The following is a 22,698-nucleotide window of genomic DNA, read 5'->3' as shown; positions in this document are numbered from 1 at the left end:
GCCAGGTATAATTGACGGTTTCAGTGTAGTACTATATCACTATGTGATCCAATCCAGAAAAAGCAACGGATCTGGCTATCAAATATGAGAAATATGCGAAAGTATGAGCCTTATGAGGGCAAATCCCACAACTAACCGTGTCCTAACCGGCGTTATCCTCTAAAATATTGATCGAAACCGGGTTTCGTGGACTCTTTCAGTGTGATAACACATTGCCACGTGATCCAAACGAGAATAAGACCGGGATCTGGCCAACAAGTATCCGAAAAATGTGAAAGTAAGACCCTGATGAGGGCAAATCCCAGGGCAAACCTAGACCTAACATGCGTTATCATCTATAATATTGATCGAAACCATGTTTAATCGACTGTTTCAGTGTGGTACCACATTACCACGTGATCCAAACCAGAAAAAGCCCAGGATCTGGCCAACGAGTATGCGAAAAATGCGAAAGTATGAGCCAGATGAGGGTAAATCCTAGACCTAACCCAGACCTAACATGCGTTACCCTCAAAAATATCGATCGAGACTAGGTTTAATCGACTGTTTCAGTGTGGTTCCACATTACTACGCAATCCAAACTGGAAAAAGCGACGGATCTGGCTATCAAGTATGAGAAATATGCGAAAGTATGAGCCTTATGAGGGCAAATCCCACAACTAACCGTGTCCTAACCGGCGTTATCCTCTAAAATATTGATCGAAACCGGGTTTCGTGGACTCTTTCAGTGTGATAACACATTGCCACGTGATCCAAACGAGAATAAGACCGGGATCTGGCCAACAAGTATCCGAAAAATGTGAAAGTAAGACCCTGATGAGGGCAAATCCCAGGGCAAACCTAGACCTAACATGCGTTATCATCTATAATATTGATCGAAACCATGTTTAATCGACTGTTTCAGTGTGGTACCACATTACCACGTGATCCAAACCAGAAAAAGCCCAGGATCTGGCCAACGAGTATGCGAAAAATGCGAAAGTATGAGCCAGATGAGGGCAAATCCTAGACCTAACCCAGACCTAACATGCGTTACCCTCAAAAATATCGATCGAGACTAGGTTTAATCGACTGTTTCAGTGTGGTTCCACATTACTACGTGATCCAAACTGGAAAAAAACCCAGGATCTGGCCAACAAGTATGAGAAATATACGAAAGTGTGAGCCTGATGAGGGCAAATCCCACAACTAACCGAGTCCTAACCGGCGTTATCCTCTAAAATGTTGATCGTGACCGGGTTTAATCGACTGTTTCAGTGTGGTTCCACATTACTACCTGATCCAAACCAGAAAAAGCCCAGGATCTGGCCAACGAGTATTCGAAAAATGCGAAAGTATGAGCCAGATGAGGGCAAATCCTAGACCTAACCCAGACCTAACATGCGTTACCCTCAAAAATATTCATCGAAACTAGGTTTAATCGACTGTTTCAGTGTGGTACCACATTACTACGTGATCCAAACCGGAAAAAGCAACGGATCTGCCTATCAAGTATGAGAAATATGCGAAAGTATGAGCCTGATGAGGGCAAATCCCACAACTAACCGAGTCCTAACCGGCGTTATCCTCTAAAATGTTGATCGTGACCGGGTTTAATCGACTGTTTCAGTGTGGTTCCACATCACTACCTGATCCAAACCAGAAAAAGCCCAGGATCTGGCCAACGAGTATGCGAAAAATGCGAAAGTATGTGCCAGATGAGGGCAAATCCCAGACCTGTCCCAGACCTAACATGCGTTATCCTCTAAAATATAGATCGGGACTAGGTATTATTGACTGTTTCAGTGTCGTACTACGTCACTGTGTGATCCAATCCAGAAAAAGCAACTGATCTGGCCAACAAGTATGAGAAATATGCGAAAGTGTGAGCCTGATGAGGGCAAATCCCAGACCTATCCCAGATCAAATTTGCGTTATCCTCTAAAATATTGATCGACACCTGGTTTAGTTGACTGTTTCAGTGTGGTACCACTTTACAACGTGATCCAAAGTAGAAAAAACCCAGGATCTGGCCAACAAGTATGAGAAATATGCGAAAATATGAGCCTGACGTGGGCAAATCCTAGACATAACCCAGACCCAACATGCATTATCATCTAAAATATTGATCGAAACCAGGTATAATCGACTGTTTCAGTGTGGTAGCACATTACTACCTGATCCAAACCGGAAAAAGCGACGTATCTGGCAATCAAGTATGAGAAATATGCGAAAGTATGAGCCTGATGAGGGCAAATCCCACAACTAACCGAGTCCTAACCGGCGTTATCCTCTAAAATATTGATCGAAACCGGGTTTCATGGACTCTTTCAGTGTGATAACACATTACCACGTGATCCAAACGAGAATAAGACCAGGATCTGGCCAACAACTATCCGAAAAATGTGAAAGTATGACCCTGATGAGGGCAAATCCCAGGGCAAACCTAGACCTAACATGCGTTTCCCTCAAAAATGTTGATCGTGACCAGGTTTAATCGACTGTTTCACTGTGGTTCCACATTACTACCTGATCCAAACCAGAAATAACCCAGGATCTGTTCAACGAGTATGAGAAATATGCGAAAGTATGAGCAAGATGTGGGCAAATCCTAGACATAAGCCTGACCCAACACGCATTATCATCCATAATATTGATCGAAACCATGTTTCATGGTCTGTTTCAGTGTGATACCACATTACTACGTGATACATACCAGAAAAAACCCAGGGTCTGTTCAACAGGTATGTGAAGAATGCGATAGTATGAGTCTGATGAGGGCAAATCCTAGACCTAACCCAGACCTAACATGCGTTATCCTCTAAAATATTGATCGACACCATGTTTCATGGTCTGTTTCAGTGTGATACCACATTACTACGTGATCCATACCAGAAAAAGCCCAGGGTCTGTTCAACAAGTATGAGACATATGCGAAATTATGGGCCAGATGAGGGCAAATCCTAGACCTAACCCAGACCTAACATGCATTGTCATCTAAAATATTGATCGAAACCAGGTTTAATTGACCGTTTCAGTGTGGTACCACATTACTACGTGATCCAAACCAGAAATAACCCAGGAACTGTTCAACTAGTATGTGAAGAATGCGAAAGTATGAGTCTGATGAGGGCAGATCCCAGACAAATCCCATACCTAACTTGCGTTATCCAATAAAATATTGATCGTGACCAGGACTAATCGACTGTTTCAGTGTGGTACCACATAACTACGTGATCCAATCCAGAAAAATCCAAGGATCTGCCCATCAAGTATGAGAAATATGCGAAAGTTTGAGTCTGATGAAGGCAAATCCTAGACCTAACCCAGACCTAACATGCGTTACCCTCAAAAATATTGATCGAAACTAGGTTTAATCGACTGTTTCAGTGTGGTACCACATTAATACGTGATCCAAACCGGAAAAAGCAACGGATCTGGCTATCAAGTATGAGAAATATGCGAAAGTATGAGCCTGATGAGGGCAAATCCCACAACTAACCGAGTCCTAACAGGCGTTATCCTCTAAAATGTTGATCGTGACCTGGTTTAATCGACGTTTTCACTGTGGTTCCACATTACTACCTGATCCAAACCAGAAATAACCCAGGATCTGTTCAACAAGTATGAGAAATATGCGAAAGTATGAGCCAGATGTGGGCAAATCCTAGACCTAACCCAGACCTAACATGCATAATCATCTGAAATATTGATCGAAACCAGGTAGAATCGACTGTTTCTATGTGGTACCATATTACTACCTGATCCAAGCCAGAAATAACCCAGGAACTGTTCTACTAGCATGTGAAGAATGCGAAAGTATGACCCTGATGAGGGGCAAATCCTAGACATAACCCAGACCTAACATGCGTTATCCTCTAAAATATTGATCGAAACCAGGTTTAATTAACTGTTTCAGTGTGATACCACGTTACTACGTAATCCAATCCAGAAAAATCCAAGGATCTGGCCAACAAGTATGAGAAATATGCGATGGTATGAGTCTGATAACGGCAAATCCCAGGCCTAACATAGACCTAACATGCGTTATCCTCTAAAATATTGATCGAAACCATGTTTCACGGTCTGTTTCAGTGTGATACCACATTACTACGTGATCCATACCAGAAAAAACCCAGGATCTGTTCAACAGGTATGTGAAGAATGCGATAGTATGAGTCTGACGAGGGCAAATCCCAGGCCTAACCTAGACCAAACATGCGTTATCATCTAAAATAATGATCGAAACCAGGTTTAATCGACTGTTTCAGTGTGGTACCACATTACTACCTGATCCAAACCAGAAAAAACCCAGGATCTGTTCAACAAGTATGTGAAGAATGTGATAGTATGAGTCTGACGAGGGCAAATCCCAGGCCTAACCTAGACCTAACATGCATCATCATCTAAAATATTAATCGAAACCAGGTATAATCGACTGTTTCAGTGTGGTACCACATTACTACCTGATCCAAACCAGAAATAACCCAGGAACTGTTCAACTAGTATGTGAAGAATGCGAAAGTATGAGTCTGATGAGGGCAGATCCCAGACAAATCCCATACCTAACTTGCGTTATCCAATAAAATATTGATCGTGACCAGGACTAATCGACTGTTTCAGTGTGGTACCACATAACTACGTGATCCAATCCAGAAAAAGCCCAGGATCTGGCCAACAAGTATGAGAAATATGCGAAATTATGAGCCAGATGATGGCAAATCCTAGACCTAACCCAGACCTAACAAGCATTATCATCTAAAATATTGATCGAAACTAGGTTTAATTGACTGTTTCAGTGTGGTACCACATTACTACGTGATCCAATCCAGAAAAATCCAAGGATCTGCCCAACAAGTATGAGAAATATGCGAAAGTTTGAGTCTGATGTGGGCAAATCCTAGACCTGACCCAGACCTAACATGCGTTACCCTCAAAGATATTGATCGAAACTTGGTTTAATCGACTATTTCAGTGTGGTACCACGTTACTACGTGATCCAAACCGGAAAAAGCGACGGATCTGGCTGTCAAGTATGAGAAATATGCGAAAGTATGAGCCTGATGTGGGCCAATCCCACAATTAACCGAGTCCTAACCGGCGTTATCCTCTAAAATGTTGATCGTGACCGGGTTTAATCGACTGTTTCAGTGTGGTTCCACATTACTACCTGATCCAAACCAGAAAAAGCCCAGGATCTGGCCAACGAGTATGCGAAAAATGCGAAAGTATGAGCCAGATGAGGGCAAATCCTAGACCTAACCCAGACCTAACATGCGTTACCCTCAAAAATATTGATCGAAACTAGGTTTAATCGACTGTTTCAGTGTGGTACCACATTACTACGTGATCCAATCCAGAAAAATCCAAGGATCTGTTCAACAGGTGTGTGAAGAATGCGATAGTATGAGTCTGACGAGGGCAAATCCCAGGCCTAACCTAGACCAAACATGCGTTATCATCTAAAATATTGATCGAAACCAGGTTTAATCGACTGCTTCAGTGTGGTACCACATTAGTACCTGATCCAAACCAGAAAAACCCAGGATCTGTTCGACAAGTATGTGAAGAATGCGAAAGTATGAGTGTGATGAGGGCAGATCCCAGACAAATCCCATACCTAACATGTGTTATCCAATAAAACATTGATCGAGACCAGGATTAATCGACTGTTTCAGTGTGGTACCACATAACTACGTTATCCAATCCAGAAAAAGCCCAGGATCTGGCCAACAAGTATGAGACATATGCGAAATTATGAGCCAGATGAGGGCAAATCCTAGACCTAACCCAGACCTAACATGCATTGTCATCTAAAATATTGATCGAAACCAGGTTTAATTGACCGTTTCAGTGTGGTACCACATTACTACGTGATCCAATCCAGAAAAATCCAAGGATCTGCCCAACAAGTATGAGAAATATGCGAAAGTTTGAGTCTGATGAAGGCAAATCCTAGACCTAACCCAGACCTAACATGCGTTACCCTCAAAAATATTGATCGAAACTAGGTTTAATCGACTGTTTCAGTGTGGTACCACATTAATACGTGATCCAAACCGGAAAAAGCAACGTATCTGGCTATCAAGTATGAGAAATATGCGAAAGTATGAGCCTGATGAGGGCAAATCCCAGACCTATCCCGGACCTAACTTGCGTTATCCTCTAAAATATTGATCGAAACCAGGCTTAATTGACCTTTTCAGTGTGGTACCACGTTACTACGTGATCCAATCCAGAAAAATCCAAGGATCTGCCCAACAAGTATGAGAAATATGCGAAAGTTTGAGTCTGATGAAGGCAAATCCTAGACCTAACCCAGACCTAACATGCGTTACCCTCAAAAATATTGATCGAAACTAGGTTTAATCGACTGTTTCAGTGTGGTACCACATTAATACGTGATCCAAACCGGAAAAAGCAACGGATCTGGCTATCAAGTATGAGAAATATGCGAAAGTGTGAGCCTGATGAGGGCAAATCCCAGACCTATCCCAGACCAAATTTGCGTTATCCTCTAAAATATTGATCGACACCTGGTTTAGTTGACTGTTTCAGTGTGGTACCACTTTACAACGTGATCCAAAGTAGAAAAAACCCTCGATCAGGTCTACATGTATGTTACAACTGCGAAAGTGTGACCCTGATGAGGGCAAATCCCAGGCCTAGCCTAGACCTAACATGCGTTACCCTCAAAAATATTGATCGAAACCAAGTTTAATCGACTGTTTCAGTGTGGTACCACATTACTGCGTGATCCATACCAGAAAAAACCCAGGGTCTGTTCAACAGGTATGTGAAGAATGCGATAGTATGAGTCTGATGAGGGCAAATCCCAGGCCTAACCTAGACCTAACATGCGTTACCCTCAAAAATATTGATCGAAACTAGGTTTAATCGACTGTTCCAGTGTGGTACCACATTAATGCGTGATCCAAACCGGAAAAAAACCCAGGATCTGGCCAACAAGTATGAGAAATATGCGAAAGTATGAGCCTGATGCGGGCAAATCCTGGACCTAACCCAGACCTAACATGCGTTGTCCTCTAAAATATAGATCGAGACCAGATATAATTGACTGTTTCACTGTGGAACTACATCACTATGTGATCCAATCCAGAAAAAGCAACGGATCTGGCTATCAAGTATGAGAAATATGCGAAAGTATGAGCCTGATGAGGGCAAATCCCACAACTAACCGAGTCCTAACAGGCGTTATCCTCTAAAATGTTGATCGTGACCTGGTTTAATCGACTGTTTCACTGAGGTTCCACATTACTACCTGATCCAAACCAGAAATAACCCAGGATCTGTTCAACAAGTATGAGAAATATGCGAAAGTATGAGCCAGATGTGGGCAAATCCTAGACCTAACCCAGACCTAACATGCATAATCATCTAAAATATTGATCGAAACCAGGTATAATCGACTGTTTCTGTGTGGCACCACATTACTACATGATCCAAGCCAGAAATAACCCAGGAACTGTTCAACTAGCATGTCAAGAATGCGAAAGTATGACCCTGATGAGGGGCAAATCCTAGACCTAACCCAGACCTAACATGCGTTATCCTCCAAAATATTGATCGAAACCATGTTTCACGGTCTGTTTCAGTGTGATACCACATTACTACGTGATCCATAGCAGAAAAAACCCAGGATCTGTTCAACAGGTATGTGAAGAATGCGATAGTATGAGTCTGACGAGGGCAAATCCCAGGCCTAACCTAGACCAAACATGCGTTATCATCTAAAATAATGATCGAAACCAGGTTTAGTCGACTGTTTCAGTGTGGTACCACATTACTACCTGATCCATACCAGAAAAAACCCAGGATCTGTTCAACAAGTATGTGAAGAATGCGATAGTATGAGTCTGACGAGGGCAAATCCCAGGCCTAACCTAGACCTGACATGCATTATCATCTAAAATATTGATCGAAACCAGGTATAATCGACTGTTTCAGTGTGGTACCACATTACTACCTGATCCAAACCAGAAAAAACCCAGGATCTGTTCAACAAGTATGTGAAGAATGCGATAGTATGAGTCTGACGAGGGCAAATCCCAGGCCTAACCTAGACCTAACATGCATCATCATCTAAAATATTAATCGAAACCAGGTATAATCGACTGCTTCAGTGTGGTACCACATTACTACCTGATCCAAACCAGAAATAACCCAGGAACTGTTCAACTAGTATGTGAAGAATGCGAAAGTATGAGTCTGATGAGGGCAGATCCCAGACAAATCCCATACCTAACTTGCGTTATCCAATAAAATATTGATCGTGACCAGGACTAATCGACTGTTTCAGTGTGGTACCACATAACTACGTGATCCAATCCAGGAAAAGCCCAGGATCTGGCCAACAAGTATGAGAAATATGCGAAATTATGAGCCAGATGATGGCAAATCCTAGACCTAACCCAGACCTAACAAGCATTATCATCAAAAATATTGATCGAAACTAGGTTTAATTGACTGTTTCAGTGTGGTACCACATTACTACGTGATCCAATCCAGAAAAATCCAAGGATCTGCCCAACAAGTATGAGAAATATGCGAAAGTTTGAGCAAGATGTGGGCAAATCCTAGACATAAGCCTGACCCAACATGCATTATCATCCATAATATTGATCGAAACCAGGTTTAATTGACCGTTTCAGTGTGGTACCACATTACTACGTGATCCAATCCAGAAAAATCCAAGGATCTGCCCATCAAGTATGAGAAATATGCGAAAGTTTGAGTCTGATGTGGGCAAATCCTAGACCTGACCCAGACCTAACATGCGTTACCCTCAAAGATATTGATCGAAACTTGGTTTAATCGACTATTTCAGTGTGGTACCACGTTACTACGTGATCCAATCCGGAAAAAGCGACGGATCTGGCTATCAAGTATGAGAAATATGCGAAAGTATGAGCCTGATGTGGGCCAATCCCACAATTAACCGAGTCCTAACCGGCGTTATCCTCTAAAATGTTGATCGTGACCGGGTTTAATCGACTGTTTCAGTGTGGTTCCACATTACTACCTGATCCAAACCAGAAAAAGCCCAGGATCTGGCCAACGAGTATGCGAAAAATGCGAAAGTATGAGCCAGATGAGGGCAAATCCTAGACCTAACCCAGACCTAACATGCGTTACCCTCAAAAATATTGATCGAAACTAGGTTTAATCGACTGTTTCAGTGTGGTACCACATTACTACGTGATCCAATCCAGAAAAATCCAAGGATCTGTTCAACAGGTGTGTGAAGAATGCGATAGTATGAGTCTGACGAGGGCAAATCCCAGGCCTAACCTAGACCAAACATGCGTTATCATCTAAAATATTGATCGAAACCAGGTTTAATCGACTGCTTCAGTGTGGTACCACATTAGTACCTGATCCAAACCAGAAAAACCCAGGATCTGTTCGACAAGTATGTGAAGAATGCGAAAGTATGAGTGTGATGAGGGCAGATCCCAGACAAATCCCATACCTAACATGTGTTATCCAATAAAACATTGATCGAGACCAGGATTAATCGACTGTTCCAGTGTGGTACCACATTAATGCGTGATCCAAACCGGAAAAAAACCCAGGATCTGGCCAACAAGTATGAGAAATATGCGAAAGTATGAGCCTGATGCGGGCAAATCCTGGACCTAACCCAGACCTAACATGCGTTGTCCTCTAAAATATAGATCGAGACCAGATATAATTGACTGTTTCACTGTGGAACTACATCACTATGTGATCCAATCCAGAAAAAGCAACGGATCTGGCTATCAAGTATGAGAAATATGCGAAAGTATGAGCCTGATGAGGGCAAATCCCACAACTAACCGAGTCCTAACAGGCGTTATCCTCTAAAATGTTGATCGTGACCTGGTTTAATCGACTGTTTCACTGAGGTTCCACATTACTACCTGATCCAAACCAGAAATAACCCAGGATCTGTTCAACAAGTATGAGAAATATGCGAAAGTATGAGCCAGATGTGGGCAAATCCTAGACCTAACCCAGACCTAACATGCATAATCATCTAAAATATTGATCGAAACCAGGTATAATCGACTGTTTCTGTGTGGTACCACATTACTACATGATCCAAGCCAGAAATAACCCAGGAACTGTTCAACTAGCATGTCAAGAATGCGAAAGTATGACCCTGATGAGGGGCAAATCCTAGACCTAACCCAGACCTAACATGCGTTATCCTCCAAAATATTGATCGAAACCATGTTTCACGGTCTGTTTCAGTGTGATACCACATTACTACGTGATCCATAGCAGAAAAAACCCAGGATCTGTTCAACAGGTATGTGAAGAATGCGATAGTATGAGTCTGGCGAGGGCAAATCCCAGGCCTAACCTAGACCTAACATGCATTATCATCTAAAATATTGATCGAAACCAGGTATAATCGACTGTTTCAGTGTGGTACCACATTACTACCTGATCTAAACAAGAAATAACCCAGGAACTGTTCGACTAGTATGTGAAGAATGCGAAAGTATGAGTCTGATGAGGGCAGATCCCAGGCAAATCCCATACCTAACTTGCGTTATCCAATAAAATATTGATCGTGACCAGGACTAATCGACTGTTTCAGTGTGGTACCACATAACTACGTGATCCAATCCAGAAAAATCCAAGGATCTGCCCATCAAGTATGAGAAATATGCGAAAGTTTGAGTCTGATGAAGGCAAATCCCAAGCCTAACCTAGACCTAACATGCGTTATCCTCCAAAATATTGATCGAAACCATGTTTCACGGTCTGTTTCAGTGTGATACCACATTACTACGTGATCCATAGCAGAAAAAACCCAGGATCTGTTCAACAGGTATGTGAAGAATGCGATAGTATGAGTCTGACGAGGGCAAATCCCAGGCCTAACCTAGACCAAACATGCGTTATCATCTAAAATAATGATCGAAACCAGGTTTAGTCGACTGTTTCAGTGTGGTACCACATTACTACCTGATCCAAACCAGAAAAAACCCAGGATCTGTTCAACAAGTATGTGAAGAATGCGATAGTATGAGTCTGACGAGGGCAAATCCCAGGCCTAACCTAGACCTAACATGCATTATCATCTAAAATATTGATCGAAACCAGGTATAATCGACTGTTTCAGTGTGGTACCACATTACTACCTGATCCAAACCAGAAAAAACCCAGGATCTGTTCAACAAGTATGTGAAGAATGCGATAGTATGAGTCTGACGAGGGCAAATCCCAGGCCTAACCTAGACCTAACATGCATCATCATCTAAAATATTAATCGAAACCAGGTATAATCGACTGCTTCAGTGTGGTACCACATTACTACCTGATCCAAACCAGAAATAACCCAGGAACTGTTCAACTAGTATGTGAAGAATGCGAAAGTATGAGTCTGACGAGGGCAGATCCCAGACAAATCCCATACCTAACTTGCGTTATCCAATAAAATATTGATCGTGACCAGGACTAATCGACTGTTTCAGTGTGGTACCACATAACTACGTGATCCAATCCAGGAAAAGCCCAGGATCTGGCCAACAAGTATGAGAAATATGCGAAATTATGAGCCAGATGATGGCAAATCCTAGACCTAACCCAGACCTAACAAGCATTATCATCTAAAATATTGATCGAAACTAGGTTTAATTGACTGTTTCAGTGTGGTACCACATTACTACGTGATCCAATCCAGAAAAATCCAAGGATCTGCCCAACAAGTATGAGAAATATGCGAAAGTTTGAGCAAGATGTGGGCAAATCCTAGACATAAGCCTGACCCAACATGCATTATCATCCATAATATTGATCGAAACCATGTTTCATGGTCTGTTTCAGTGTGATACCACATTACTACGTGATACATACCAGAAAAAACCCAGGGTCTGTTCAACAGGTATGTGAAGAATGCGATAGTATGAGTCTGATGAGGGCAAATCCTAGACCTAACCCAGACCTAACATGCGTTATCCTCTAAAATATTGATCGACACCATGTTTCATGGTCTGTTTCAGTGTGATACCACATTACTACGTGATCCATACCAGAAAAAGCCCAGGGTCTGTTCAACAAGTATGAGACATATGCGAAATTATGGGCCAGATGAGGGCAAATCCTAGACCTAACCCAGACCTAACATGCATTGTCATCTAAAATATTGATCGAAACCAGGTTTAATTGACCGTTTCAGTGTGGTACCACATTACTACGTGATCCAAACCAGAAATAACCCAGGAACTGTTCAACTAGTATGTGAAGAATGCGAAAGTATGAGTCTGATGAGGGCAGATCCCAGACAAATCCCATACCTAACTTGCGTTATCCAATAAAATATTGATCGTGACCAGGACTAATCGACTGTTTCAGTGTGGTACCACATAACTACGTGATCCAATCCAGAAAAATCCAAGGATCTGCCCATCAAGTATGAGAAATATGCGAAAGTTTGAGTCTGATGAAGGCAAATCCTAGACCTAACCCAGACCTAACATGCGTTACCCTCAAAAATATTGATCGAAACTAGGTTTAATCGACTGTTTCAGTGTGGTACCACATTAATACGTGATCCAAACCGGAAAAAGCAACGGATCTGGCTATCAAGTATGAGAAATATGCGAAAGTATGAGCCTGATGAGGGCAAATCCCACAACTAACCGAGTCCTAACAGGCGTTATCCTCTAAAATGTTGATCGTGACCTGGTTTAATCGACGTTTTCACTGTGGTTCCACATTACTACCTGATCCAAACCAGAAATAACCCAGGATCTGTTCAACAAGTATGAGAAATATGCGAAAGTATGAGCCAGATGTGGGCAAATCCTAGACCTAACCCAGACCTAACATGCATAATCATCTGAAATATTGATCGAAACCAGGTAGAATCGACTGTTTCTATGTGGTACCATATTACTACCTGATCCAAGCCAGAAATAACCCAGGAACTGTTCTACTAGCATGTGAAGAATGCGAAAGTATGACCCTGATGAGGGGCAAATCCTAGACATAACCCAGACCTAACATGCGTTATCCTCTAAAATATTGATCGAAACCAGGTTTAATTAACTGTTTCAGTGTGATACCACGTTACTACGTAATCCAATCCAGAAAAATCCAAGGATCTGGCCAACAAGTATGAGAAATATGCGATGGTATGAGTCTGATAACGGCAAATCCCAGGCCTAACCTAGACCTAACATGCGTTATCCTCTAAAATATTGATCGAAACCATGTTTCACGGTCTGTTTCTGTGTGATACCACATTACTACGTGATCCATACCAGAAAAAACCCAGGATCTGTTCAACAGGTATGTGAAGAATGCGATAGTATGAGTCTGATGAGGGCAAATCCCAGGCCTAACCTAGACCAAACATGCGTTATCATCTAAAATAATGATCGAAACCAGGTTTAATCGACTGTTTCAGTGTGGTACCACATTACTACCTGATCCAAACCAGAAAAAACCCAGGATCTGTTCAACAAGTATGTGAAGAATGCGATAGTATGAGTCTGACGAGGGCAAATCCCAGGCCTAACCTAGACCTAACATGCATCATCATCTAAAATATTAATCGAAACCAGGTATAATCGACTGTTTCAGTGTGGTACCACATTACTACCTGATCCAAACCAGAAATAACCCAGGAACTGTTCAACTAGTATGTGAAGAATGCGAAAGTATGAGTCTGATGAGGGCAGATCCCAGACAAATCCCATACCTAACTTGCGTTATCCAATAAAATATTGATCGTGACCAGGACTAATCGACTGTTTCAGTGTGGTACCACATAACTACGTGATCCAATCCAGAAAAAGCCCAGGATCTGGCCAACAAGTATGAGAAATATGCGAAATTATGAGCCAGATGATGGCAAATCCTAGACCTAACCCAGACCTAACAAGCATTATCATCTAAAATATTGATCGAAACTAGGTTTAATTGACTGTTTCAGTGTGGTACCACATTACTACGTGATCCAATCCAGAAAAATCCAAGGATCTGCCCAACAAGTATGAGAAATATGCGAAAGTTTGAGTCTGATGTGGGCAAATCCTAGACCTGACCCAGACCTAACATGCGTTACCCTCAAAGATATTGATCGAAACTTGGTTTAATCGACTATTTCAGTGTGGTACCACGTTACTACGTGATCCAATCCGGAAAAAGCGACGGATCTGGCTATCAAGTATGAGAAATATGCGAAAGTATGTGCCTGATGTGGGCCAATCCCACAATTAACCGAGTCCTAACCGGCGTTATCCTCTAAAATGTTGATCGTGACCGGGTTTAATCGACTGTTTCAGTGTGGTTCCACATTACTACCTGATCCAAACCAGAAAAAGCCCAGGATCTGGCCAACGAGTATGCGAAAAATGCGAAAGTATGAGCCAGATGAGGGCAAATCCTAGACCTAACCCAGACCTAACATGCGTTACCCTCAAAAATATTGATCGAAACTAGGTTTAATCGACTGTTTCAGTGTGGTACCACATTACTACGTGATCCAATCCAGAAAAATCCAAGGATCTGTTCAACAGGTGTGTGAAGAATGCGATAGTATGAGTCTGACGAGGGCAAATCCCAGGCCTAACCTAGACCAAACATGCGTTATCATCTAAAATATTGATCGAAACCAGGTTTAATCGACTGCTTCAGTGTGGTACCACATTAGTACCTGATCCAAACCAGAAAAACCCAGGATCTGTTCGACAAGTATGTGAAGAATGCGAAAGTATGAGTGTGATGAGGGCAGATCCCAGACAAATCCCATACCTAACATGTGTTATCCAATAAAACATTGATCGAGACCAGGATTAATCGACTGTTTCAGTGTGGTACCACATAACTACGTTATCCAATCCAGAAAAAGCCCAGGATCTGGCCAACAAGTATGAGACATATGCGAAATTATGAGCCAGATGAGGGCAAATCCTAGACCTAACCCAGACCTAACATGCATTGTCATCTAAAATATTGATCGAAACCAGGTTTAATTGACCGTTTCAGTGTGGTACCACATTACTACGTGATCCAATCCAGAAAAATCCAAGGATCTGCCCAATAAGTATGAGAAATATGCGAAAGTTTGAGTCTGATGAAGGCAAATCCTAGACCTAACCCAGACCTAACATGCGTTACCCTCAAAAATATTGATCGAAACTAGGTTTAATCGACTGTTTCAGTGTGGTACCACATTAATACGTGATCCAAACCGGAAAAAGCAACGTATCTGGCTATCAAGTATGAGAAATATGCGAAAGTATGAGCCTGATGAGGGCAAATCCCAGACCTATCCCGGACCTAACTTGCGTTATCCTCTAAAATATTGATCGAAACCAGGCTTAATTGACCTTTTCAGTGTGGTACCACGTTACTACGTGATCCAATCCAGAAAAATCCAAGGATCTGCCCAACAAGTATGAGAAATATGCGAAAGTTTGAGTCTGATGAAGGCAAATCCTAGACCTAACCCAGACCTAACATGCGTTACCCTCAAAAATATTGATCGAAACTAGGTTTAATCGACTGTTTCAGTGTGGTACCACATTAATACGTGATCCAAACCGGAAAAAGCAACGGATCTGGCTATCAAGTATGAGAAATATGCGAAAGTGTGAGCCTGATGAGGGCAAATCCCAGACCTATCCCAGACCAAATTTGCGTTATCCTCTAAAATATTGATCGACACCTGGTTTAGTTGACTGTTTCAGTGTGGTACCACTTTACAACGTGATCCAAAGTAGAAAAAACCCTCGATCAGGTCTACATGTATGTTACAACTGCGAAAGTGTGACCCTGATTAGGGCAAATCCCAGGCCTAGCCTAGACCTAACATGCGTTACCCTCAAAAATATTGATCGAAACCAAGTTTAATCGACTGTTTCAGTGTGGTACCACATTACTGCGTGATCCATACCAGAAAAAACCCAGGGTCTGTTCAACAGGTATGTGAAGAATGCGATAGTATGAGTCTGATGAGGGCAAATCCCAGGCCTAACCTAGACCTAACATGCGTTACCCTCAAAAATATTGATCGAAACTAGGTTTAATCGACTGTTCCAGTGTGGTACCACATTAATGCGTGATCCAAACCGGAAAAAAACCCAGGATCTGGCCAACAAGTATGAGAAATATGCGAAAGTATGAGCCTGATGCGGGCAAATCCTGGACCTAACCCAGACCTAACATGCGTTGTCCTCTAAAATATAGATCGAGACCAGATATAATTGACTGTTTCACTGTGGAACTACATCACTATGTGATCCAATCCAGAAAAAGCAACGGATCTGGCTATCAAGTATGAGAAATATGCGAAAGTATGAGCCTGATGAGGGCAAATCCCACAACTAACCGAGTCCTAACAGGCGTTATCCTCTAAAATGTTGATCGTGACCTGGTTTAATCGACTGTTTCACTGAGGTTCCACATTACTACCTGATCCAAACCAGAAATAACCCAGGATCTGTTCAACAAGTATGAGAAATATGCGAAAGTATGAGCCAGATGTGGGCAAATCCTAGACCTAACCCAGACCTAACATGCATAATCATCTAAAATATTGATCGAAACCAGGTATAATCGACTGTTTCTGTGTGGTACCACATTACTACATGATCCAAGCCAGAAATAACCCAGGAACTGTTCAACTAGCATGTCAAGAATGCGAAAGTATGACCCTGATGAGGGGCAAATCCTAGACCTAACCCAGACCTAACATGCGTTATCCTCCAAAATATTGATCGAAACCATGTTTCACGGTCTGTTTCAGTGTGATACCACATTACTACGTGATCCATAGCAGAAAAAACTCAGGATCTGTTCAACAGGTATGTGAAGAATGCGATAGTATGAGTCTGACGAGGGCAAATCCCAGGCCTAACCTAGACCTAACATGCATTATCATCTAAAATATTGATCGAAACCAGGTATAATCGACTGTTTCAGTGTGGTACCACATTACTACCTGATCTAAACAAGAAATAACCCAGGAACTGTTCGACTAGTATGTGAAGAATGCGAAAGTATGAGTCTGATGAGGGCAGATCCCAGGCAAATCCCATACCTAACTTGCGTTATCCAATAAAATATTGATCGTGACCAGGACTAATCGACTGTTTCAGTGTGGTACCACATAACTACGTGATCCAATCCAGAAAAATCCAAGGATCTGCCCATCAAGTATGAGAAATATGCGAAAGTTTGAGTCTGATGAAGGCAAATCCCAGACAAATCCCATACCTAACTTGCGTTATCCAATAAAATATTGATCGTGACCAGGACTAATCGACTGTTTCAGTGTGGTACACCATAACTACGTGATCTAATCCAGAAAAAGTCCAGGATCTGGCCAACAAGTATGAGAAATATGCGAAATTATGAGCCAGATGAGGGCAAATCCTGGACCTGACCCAGACCTAACATGCGTTGTCCTCTAAAATACAGATCGAGACCAGATATAATTGACTGTTTCACTGTGGTACTACATCACTATGTGATCCAATCCAGAAAAAGCAACGGATCTGGCTATCAAGTATGAGAAATATGCGAAAGTATGAGCCTGATGGGGGCAAATCCCTCAACTAACCGAGTCCTAACAGGCGTTATCCTCTAAAATGATGATCGTGACCAGGTTTAATCGACTGTTTCACTGTGGTTCCACATTACTACCTGATCCAAACCAGAAATAACCCAGGATCTGTTCAACAAGTATGAGAAATATGCGAAAGTATGAGCCAGACGTGGGCAAATCCTAGACATAACCCAGACCCAACATGCATTATCATCTAAAATATTGATCGAAACCAGGTATAATCGACTGTTTCAGTGTGGTAGCACATTACTACCTGATCCAAACCGGAAAAAGCGACGTATCTGGCTATCAAGTATGAGAAATATGCGAAAGTATGAGCCTGATGAGGGCAAATCCCACAACTAACCGAGTCCTAACCGGCGTTATCCTCTAAAATATTGATCGAAACCGGGTTTCATGGACTCTTTCAGTGTGATAACACATTACCACGTGATCCAAACGAGAATAAGACCAGGATCTGGCCAACAACTATCCGAAAAATGTGAAAGTATGATCCTGATGGGGGCAAATCCCAGGGCAAACCTAGACCTAACATGCGTTACCCTCAAAAATGTTGATCGTGACCAGGTTTAATCGACTGTTTCACTGTGGTTCCACATTACTACCTGATCCAAACCAGAAATAACCCAGGATCTGTTCAACGAGTATGAGAAATATGCGAAAGTATGAGCAAGATGTGGGCAAATCCTAGACATAACCCAGACCCAACATCCATTATCATCTATAATATTGATCGAAACCATGTTTCATGGTCTGTTTCAGTGTGATACCACATTACTACGTGATACATACCAGAAAAAACCCAGGGTCTGTTCAACAGGTATGTGAAGAATGCGATAGTATGAGTCTGATGAGGGCAAATCCTAGACCTAACCCAGACCTAACATGCGTTATCCTCTAAAATATTGATCGACACCATGTTTCATGGTCTGTTTCAGTGTGATACCACATTACTACGTGATCCATACCAGAAAAAACCCAGGGTCTGTTCAACAGGTATGTGAAGAATGCGATAGTATGAGTCTGATGAGGGCAAATCCCAGGCCTAACCTAGACCTAACATGCGTTATCATCTAAAATATTGATCGAAACCAGGTTTAATCGACTGCTTCAGTGTGGTACCACATTGCTACCTGATCCAAACCAGAAAAACCCAGGATCTGTTCAACAAGTATGTGAAGAATGCGAAAGTATGAGTGTGATGAGGGCAGATCCCAGACAAATCCCATACCTAACATGTGTTATCCAATAAAATATTGATCGAGACCAGGATTAATCGACTGTTTCAGTGTGGTACCACATAACTACGTGATCCAATCCAGAAAAAACCCAGGATCTGGCCAACAAGTATGAGACATATGCGAAATTATGGGCCAGATGAGGGCAAATCCTAGACCTAACCCAGACCTAACATGCATTGTCATCTAAAATATTGATCGAAACCAGGTTTAATTGACCGTTTCAGTGTGGTACCACATTACTACGTGATCCAAACCAGAAATAACCCAGGAACTGTTCAACTAGTATGTGAAGAATGCGAAAGTATGAGTCTGATGAGAGCAGATCCCAGACAAATCCCATACCTAACTTGCGTTATCCAATAAAATATTGATCGTGACCAGGACTAATCGACTGTTTCAGTGTGGTACCACATAACTACGTGATCCAATCCAGAAAAATCCAAGGATCTGCCCATCAAGTATGAGAAATATGCGAAAGTTTGAGTCTGATGAAGGCAAATCCTAGACCTAACCCAGACCTAACATGCGTTACCCTCAAAAATATTGATCGAAACCATGTTTCACGGTCTGTTTCAGTGTGATACCACATTACTACGTGATCCATACCAGAAAAAACCCAGGATCTGTTCAACAGGTATGTGAAGAATGCGATAGTATGAGTCTGACGAGGGCAAATCCCAGGCATAACCTAGACCAAACATGCGTTATCATCTAAAATAATGATCGAAACCAGGTTTAATCGACTGTTTCAGTGTGGTACCACATTACTACCTGATCCAAACCAGAAAAAACCCAGGATCTGTTCAACAAGTATGTGAAGAATGCGATAGTATGAGTCTGACGAGGGCAAATCCCAGGCCTAACCTAGACCTAACATGCATCATCATCTAAAATATTAATCGAAACCAGGTATAATCGACTGTTTCAGTGTGGTACCACATTACTACCTGATCCAAACCAGAAATAACCCAGGAACTGTTCAACTAGTATGTGAAGAATGCGAAAGTATGAGACTGATGAGGGCAGATCCCAGACAAATCCCATACCAAACTTGCGTTATCCAATAAAATATTGATCGTGACCAGGACTAATCGACTGTTTCAGTGTGGTACCACATAACTACGTGATCCAATCCAGAAAAAGCCCAGGATCTGGCCAACAAGTATGAGAAATATGCGAAATTATGAGCCAGATGATGGCAAATCCTAGACCTAACCCAGACCTAACAAGCATTATCATCTAAAATATTGATCGAAACTAGGTTTAATTGACTGTTTCAGTGTGGTACCACATTACTACGTGATCCAATCCAGAAAAATCCAAGGATCTGCCCAACAAGTATGAGAAATATGCGAAAGTTTGAGTCTGATGTGGGCAAATCCTAGACCTGACCCAGACCTAACATGCGTTACCCTCAAAGATATTGATCGAAACTTGGTTTAATCGACTATTTCAGTGTGGTACCACGTTACTACGTGATCCAAACCGGAAAAAGCGACGGATCTGGCTATCAAGTATGAGAAATATGCGAAAGTATGAGCCTGATGTGGGCCAATCCCACAATTAACCGAGTCCTAACCGGCGTTATCCTCTAAAATGTTGATCGTGACCGGGTTTAATCGACTGTTTCAGTGTGGTTCCACATTACTACCTGATCCAAACCAGAAAAAGCCCAGGATCTGGCCAACGAGTATGCGAAAAATGCGAAAGTATGAGCCAGATGAGGGCAAATCCTAGACCTAACCCAGACCTAACATGCGTTACCCTCAAAAATATTGATCGAAACTAGGTTTAATCGACTGTTTCAGTGTGGTACCACATTACTACGTGATCCAATCCAGAAAAATCCAAGGATCTGGCCAACAAGTATGAGAAATATGCGATGGTATGAGTCTGATAACGGCAAATCCCAGGCCTAACCTAGACCTAACATGCGTTATCCTCTAAAATATTGATCGAAACCATGTTTCACGGTCTGTTTCAGTGTGATACCACATTACTACGTGATCCATACCAGAAAAAACCCAGGATCTGTTCAACAGGTGTGTGAAGAATGCGATAGTATGAGTCTGACGAGGGCAAATCCCAGGCCTAACCTAGACCAAACATGCGTTATCATCTAAAATATTGATCGAAACCAGGTTTAATCGACTGCTTCAGTGTGGTACCACATTAGTACCTGATCCAAACCAGAAAAACCCAGGATCTGTTCGACAAGTATGTGAAGAATGCGAAGGTATGAGTGTGATGAGGGCAGATCCCAGACAAATCCCATACCTAACATGTGTTATCCAATAAAACATTGATCGAGACCAGGATTAATCGACTGTTTCAGTGTGGTACCACATAACTACGTGATCCAATCCAGAAAAAGCCCAGGATCTGGCCAACAAGTATGAGACATATGCGAAATTATGAGCCAGATGAGGGCAAATCCTAGACCTAACCCAGACCTAACATGCATTGTCATCTAAAATATTGATCGAAACCAGGTTTAATTGACCGTTTCAGTGTGGTACCACATTACTACGTAATCCAATCCAGAAAAATCCAAGGATCTGCCCAACAAGTATGAGAAATATGCGAAAGTTTGAGTCTGATGAAGGCAAATCCTAGACCTAACCCAGACCTAACATGCGTTACCCTCAATAATATTGATCGAAACTAGGTTTAATCGTCTGTTTCAGTGTGGTACCACATTAATACGTGATCCAAACCGGAAAAAGCAACGGATCTGGCTATCAAGTATGAGAAATATGCGAAAGTATGAGCCTGATGAGGGCAAATCCCACAACTAACCGAGTCCTAACAGGCGTTATCCTCTATAATGTTGATCGTGACCTGGTTTAATCGACTGTTTCACTGTGGTTCCACATTACTACCTGATCCAAACCAGAAATAACCCAGGATCTGTTCAACATGTATGAGAAATATGCGAAAGTTTGAGTCTGATGAAGGCAAATCCTAGACCTAACCCATACCTAACATGTGTTATCCAATAAAACATTGATCGAGACCAGGATTAATCGACTGTTTCAGTGTGGTACCACATAACTACGTGATCCAATCCAGAAAAAGCCCAGGATCTGGCCAACAAGTATGAGACATATGCGAAATTATGAGCCAGATGAGGGCAAATCCTAGACCTAACCCAGACCTAACAAGCATTATCATGTAAAATATTGATTGAAACCAGGTTTAATTGACTGTTTCAGTGTGGTACCACATTACTACCTGATCCAATCCAGAAAAATCCAAGGATCTGCCCAACAAGTATGAGCAATATGCGAAAGTATGAGCCAGATGAGGGCAAATCCTGGACCTGACCCAGACCTAACATGCGTTGTCCTCTAAAATATAGACCGAGACCAGGTATAATTGACTGTTTCAGTGTGGTACTACATCACTATGTGATCCAATCCAGAAGAAGCAACGGATCTGGCTATCAAGTATGAGAAATATGCGAAAGTATGAGCCTGATGAGGGCAAATCCCACAACTAACCGAGTCCTAACCGGCGTTGTCCTCAAAAATATTGGTCGAAACCGGGTTTCATGGACTCTTTCAGTGTGATAACACATTACCACGTGATCCAAACGAGAATAAGACCGGGATCTGGCCAACAAGTATCCGAAAAATGTGAAAGTATGACCCTGATGAGGGCAAATCCCAGGGCAAACCAAGACCTAGCATGCGTTATCATCTAAAATATTGATCGAAACCATGTTTAATCGACTGTTTCAGTGTGGTACCACATTACCACGTGATCCAAACCAGAAAAAGCCCAGGATCTGGCCAACGAGTATGCGAAAAATGCGAAAGTATGAGCCAGATGAGGGCAAATCCTAGACCTAACCCAGACCTAACATGCGTCACCCTCAAAAAT

Source organism: Colletes latitarsis, unplaced genomic scaffold (assembly GCF_051014445.1).
Source record: "Colletes latitarsis isolate SP2378_abdomen unplaced genomic scaffold, iyColLati1 scaffold0024, whole genome shotgun sequence".
Classification (NCBI taxonomy): domain Eukaryota; kingdom Metazoa; phylum Arthropoda; class Insecta; order Hymenoptera; family Colletidae; genus Colletes; species Colletes latitarsis.
The sequence above is the reverse complement of the archived record's forward strand: the minus strand, read 5'-3'. Positions refer to the sequence as shown.